Source organism: Sciurus vulgaris (assembly GCF_902686455.1).
Source record: "Sciurus vulgaris genome assembly, chromosome: 1".
NCBI classification, from domain to species: Eukaryota; Metazoa; Chordata; class Mammalia; order Rodentia; family Sciuridae; genus Sciurus; species Sciurus vulgaris.
This window is the reverse complement of record NC_136461.1, coordinates 60,383,880-60,389,879: the sequence shown is the minus strand read 5'-3', so window position 1 is coordinate 60,389,879 and position 6,000 is coordinate 60,383,880. Positions and strand designations below refer to the sequence as shown.

The window sequence follows — 6,000 nt, the reverse complement described above, 5'->3', positions numbered from 1 at the left end:
ATACATAGCTCTTCAAATTTACATATCTGCTTCCATTTATTTGGTTCGCTGAAAGCGAATACTATCCATCTAATTTTCTCATATGGGGTCATGCCCTATTTTGGTTATCTAATTTTTTCAATTGTTTGTAAAGCTTTGATTTGATTCTGTATTTCTGGGAATAAACAAATCTATTGTTCCTGTTGCTTTCAAATACTCTGCTTCTTTGACTCTGTTGAATTACACAAAATTTCTTCATAAAAATATTTTAGTTCTGTGTTTATCCTTACCATTTTATCTTTTATAGTTTTGTTCTAATATTTTAAGAGTTTGTTTTAAATAAATGATATTTATTTTTCTAGAAGTTTATTTTGGCTTTTTTTCTTATATGTCAGTTATTTCTGATAATGATATGCAGTTATTTTTATGAGTTCATTTTTTCCATCCTTTTTTTTCACTTTAATGAGGTCTAACTGACATACAAAAAGCTGTACATATTTAATGTATACAACATGATGAGTTTGGAGATAAATGTCTATCATGACAAGGCTTTGGTGCTGCATGCCTCATGCCTATAATTCTAATTACTCAGGAACTAAATCAGGAAGATCATGAGTTCAAGGCCTGCCTTGGAAACTTAGTGTGACCCAATCTCAAACAAATACAACACACACACACACACACACACACACATCATGAAACCATTACCATAATCTTTGCCATAAATGTATCATGTATCTGTCAGTGCCAAAAGTTCTGTTCCACTCTCTTTTTTTTTGGTAATGAGAACACTTAACATAGGGTGTACCCTTTTATAAAACCTTTCATAATACAATACAGTACTATTTTCTTTAGGCACTATTTTTTATTCTTAGATATATTGCATTGCCAATAATAAAAACTGAGGAATTAGACATTCTACGGCCTTTCTGTGGATTTCTGCACATGGTGATTTGTTCTTTCAGGACTTACTGATACTTGATTGCAATGTTGTAAAATTACTATTATATTATCAAAATTCTGAACATCCTCCAGGACTAAACTGGAGAAGAATTCTTCAAGAAATATTTTCCCCTTCTTGTGCTTAATTCTAATCCCTCAAAATCTTTACCTTAAATAGGACCCCCTTTTTAAAGACTTTTTATCGGTGATCCAAAATTTATTATTCTTATACCAAAAGTAATAATACTGCTTTGGACTTCCATTCTTGATAATCCTATGCCTTTTATTTCTATACAGATTTTTGCCTCTAGATATGAATTTAGCATTTGTAGTGTTCCCTATTTGTTATGTATGGGAGAATAGCAATTAAATTTTTCCTTATTTTTTTGCAAGCTCTAGATCACATTAAAATCAGTTTTATTCAGAAAAGAGTATCCTTGTTATGAAGGATTTCCCAAAATGACTAGTTCACCATAATGCTGAAAACAAAATCAAAAATTTTGTATCACGGTTTGCAAGATTTCATCCAATACCTAAATATCAATGAGAAATCTCCAAAAGAATCAGAACCAATAGGATGGACAGATGTATAGATGGTTGGATGAATAGACTGCTAGGAGACTAATCATGCATTTAATTCACATGACTGTGGAAACTGAGAAGTTCCATGACATGTTCTCTATAAGATGGTGAATCAGGAAAGCCAGTGCTATAATTCAGATGTGGGAAGGCCTGAGAGCCAGGAAGGCCAATGGTCTAACTCCTATTCTGAGGCTCCTATTCAGAACCTGTTTTGTGGGTGAGTACGAGGTTACCCGTATATGTTTCTTCATTAGAATGTCCAATACCAGGAGCTTTGCTGCTCTGAGCAGAAGAAAATTGGTGTCCACGGTCAAGAAAAGAGAATGCAAATCCTTCCTTCTCTGCCTTTTTCTTGTGTGAAGGAACTCCATGGATTGCTGATACCCACCCACAGTGGTAAAGTTGAATCGTTTTTATGCCATCTACTGATCAAATACTCATCTCTTCTGGAAAAACCCTGAAACACAAAACCAGAGTTAATGTTTTACCAGTCAGCTGGGTGTTCCTTAGCCCAATCATGTTGACAAATAAAAGTGAATAGCACAACATATTATTTGTTTGCAAGAGTTGTTGAGCCTGGATTTTTGTATCAATTTACTATTGCTTTAATGGAAGAGTTACTAGTTTAAATACACCCAGGCAATGCTGCAGTTATGAATAATTCATGTTGTTACCTTTGTCCTTATCAATAAATAAAAAAATCAGAGTTAATTTTCATACTTTCTCTATAATATGCCCTTATCTCTTTACTTTCTTCTTCGACTCTATATAAAACAAATCATTTTAGGTAATTATTAATTATCTTATAAATGTAAAAATCAATTTTAAAATGACTTTGCTGTGTGTAAGTAAAATGGTCAAGTGTGTTATTTTTTAAAAAATCACTAGCCTTATATATGAAAGCAAATTTATATCCTATTATCCTCATTCTAAGCTAATTTCATTAAGCTTCTTCAGGATAAATGAACTATATTCTAAAATAACTTTTTATTTGTTCAAACCATATGCATCCTTATGAACATGATAGATGTTCTTATTTCAGATTCTAGTCATATTCACTGCATTAGTGAAATAATTAATTTGAGGTGGCAGGTAGGTGATGAGTTGTACTTAGAAATGAATATATTTTGAAGGAAGAAGGCAGAAAGGGAAAGCAGAAATACTGGGGAATGATACTGACCAGATTATATTGTTATATTTGTTATATATACGGATATGTAACAAATCCCACCATTAAGTAACACTATTTTGCACCAATAAAAATGTGGGAAAAGGAAAGGAATAGCTAATCCTTTCCTTGATTAGTCTATTAATTTTCACAAATTATTAGCTAATACCATCTATTATGATTTAGTTATGAGGTGTCCATCAGAAGTTCATGTGTGAGACAAAGCAGAAATATTCAGAGGTGAAATGATTAGCTTATGAGAATTGTAACCCAGTCAATGGATTAATCCTCTGATAAGGATTACCTGGGTATTAACTATAGGCAGGTAGGTTGTGTCTAGAGGAGTTCGGTCACTGGGGGGCATGTCTTCTAACAAAATTCTATATGCAATCTTTGAGTTGGAAAAATTGATGCAAAGAGTATTGATGTGACTTACTGTAATTATGTCTGTATTTCCACAAAGCCTTTGTTATATTTTAATATAAAAATTTACTTTTTAAAACAGTATTATATTTAGGACTCATCAAATCATTGCACTGGAAAATAAAATTTATTGATTTTAAAAATCTAGCAATTCCAGGAATTTATTTTTCCCCAAAATACATCTTAAAGGTATTTACACTGTGACAATAATATTTGAATCCATACACAAGCACTCTAATGGAAATGGATGAATCAGAAATCAACAGATTGCATCAAACCAAGGTCAGCAAATCTTGTGAATGATTATCATAAATGCCTGTCAGCAAGCCTATATAAAAAGTATAGATGTCATTGCTTGGTTCTTAATGGATAGGCACTAACTCCGGTCTCCCTTTCAATACAGCTGGAACCTCTGACTTCACATTGAAAAAGCAAACATGTGCTGACCACGGCAAAGGCAAAGGCAGGATGGAACCAGCATGGAAAAGCAGAGGGTGCAAATATTATTAAAGCTTTATCATTTGCTGAGCCGCCATCTGCTAGGAAAGCTCAAGTGATTACACATAATATATCCTTGTAGACATATACTTAGCCTCTTCTTTCCCTAGTCTCATCCAAATTCTTTTTACTTCAGTAAATTGGTCCTGTGTTTACATACAGAAAATGATCCAGCTGCTATTTTAAACAACATATCCCACTTTTGTAAAATAAGGCATAATGATTTCCATACCAGTAGCGTATGTGCTCATGAGCGCTTTCACACAGAAACATACACAGCACTAAAGCAAATTGACTAGATGTGAGAGTAGATTTTTTTTATCTAGAATAGGTTTTTCAATGGTCTTTAAATCTATGTTCACAAGAAGTTAGGGAATTATCTATAATTATATGCAAAATATGTGATATGTGCTTGTGTTGTAGAGAGATAACTTCTTTTCATAAAAGAATTCTTCTCTCCTTCCGTGGGAACATTCTTCTACCCCAAAGAACCAGCTGTACATGCGTTTTATACATTGTCATGGCCTTGAGTATACAGTCAGTTGTATTGGGACAAAATCTTAATCTAAACTGAACTATTCTGAATCTCTTTCCTAGTAATTTGGAATCAGTATTTAGACTTTGAGTGAGTGGCTAGAGGTTTATGTGCTTCAAAATGTTACATACACATTTATGCACTTTTAGATAGTCATATTTCACCAGGGAAACAAAGTTTCTTATGAAATCAAAATCAGAAGAGAAATAAGAGTTAATCCTGACAACATCCCATATTCTAATTCTCCTGTTAAGGCCTGGCTTCATTCCTAGCTTAAGTTCTGTGAGATACCCCAATATATAATTAACAAAGTCATTGCGTCCTTAAGCTGCCTCAGAGTGTTTCAGCTATACACAAAGGTCCATAAAATAAGCATTATTTTAAGAGAGTAGGTGTGAAGGGTCACTGTTTTAAGTCTACAAACCATTTTACTATCAGGCAGATATCGCTCTGGCTTTCAGGTATTGCTTTACTCTAGTCCACTATTAGTCAATGCCTGGAAGAGCCTCTTTATCCTTGCAGAGTGTAGTAAATTTCTGGTATTTTCTACAAAGTGAGTAAGATAAGTCTTGGTTATTAAAATAACCATGTATTCTCAAAATAAAATATTAAATTTACTGGGGTTAAAAAGAGCAAGTGCTTTTAGAATCGGAACACATTTAAATTTCACCATACGTATTTTCCTCTTTTTTATTTTTGTAACAATCAGTTCCAAAGATTTTTCATCTTTGAAATGGATATTTCAGAATCAGAACGAACCCAGTGAATCCAAAGTGTGGAGGAAGTCAGTATGTCACAGTGAAAAGAGAATGCACTTTTGAAATAGTTATTCTAGTTTCAAATCCCCAGTCATCCATTACTATCTGCATGATCTTGGGCAAGTTACTTTATCACTTTGAGTTACATTTTCTTCATCTAAATAATGGTAAATGGATCAGAAATAAATTAAATGAGATAGCACTTGTCATGTAGCTTGAGTGGTGTCTGATATATAGTAAGTGCATAGAGCATATTAATTCCTTTCTCTTGCACTCACATTAGAAAACCTTTAGGCTTAACTCAGGAGTTTATGCTAATTCAAAATCAAGTTAATAAGGCTGGGGAGTGGTGACAGAGGTCCCCAAATGTTAATGTCCCCTAATCTACTGTTCCCACAGGCCCAGAGGTCTCTCAGTGTTAATAACACCAATGATGAAGAATCTTTTTATTCATTCTAGAATCAATTTTAATTATGTATCTGTCTAGAACATTCCCTATAACAATAATAAATGCTGGTTATTGATCACTAACTAGGTAGTAATCAGCTAAGCATTGTATGATTTAACATATTTAATATTCACAGCAACATCCAGAGTTAACTACTGCTATCTTTATTTTAATACTGTGAAATCTGAGGCTTAGAAAGTTTAAGTAAGCTTATCATCCAAGGTTACCAGTTACAAAGTCAGAGTCATGATTCAAAACCATCTTTGTCTTGCCTCCAAAGTCAGTATTATAATCTTCTTCTTTTATATCTAGCCCATTAAAGTAATGGTAGCCTAACTTCAGCATTTTACAGGAACCCAGTAAAAAACAGATGGAAAAAAAAAAAAGAATGAGTCTATAAACCAGTGTTTTAAAAATAAGCAGTTTATCTATCTATTCTTTTTTTTCTGAACTTATACTTCATAATGCCATTTTATGTTATATTTTTCAAATTCAAAATTGTACCAAATTCAGTTTGATTTGAATTGTACCAAATTCAACTGAATTGATAAATTCAATTTGTCTTTCTGTTTTTTTTTTTTTTAACCATATAGCTTTGTTGCTGAATTATTCTTGTTTTTTTCTGTGCTATTTCCCTGTATTTGAAAATAAATGTTGTAACTGATTA

At 32.7% G+C, this 6,000-nt stretch overlaps 1 long non-coding RNA gene across 2 annotated transcripts in view; it reads right to left on the bottom strand.

Annotated features, from left to right (window-relative positions):
* Nucleotides 1-528: 528 nt before the first annotated feature.
* Nucleotides 529-6,000, bottom strand: part of LOC306655139 — a 49,974-nt gene continuing 44,502 nt past the window's right edge. The window contains exon 4 of one of the 2 annotated variants that reach the window (XR_013762210.1): nt 529-1,960. This is a non-coding gene — a long non-coding RNA (uncharacterized lncRNA). The remainder of the gene's footprint in view (nt 1,961-6,000) is intronic. The other variant, XR_013762211.1, reaches the window with a different exon arrangement.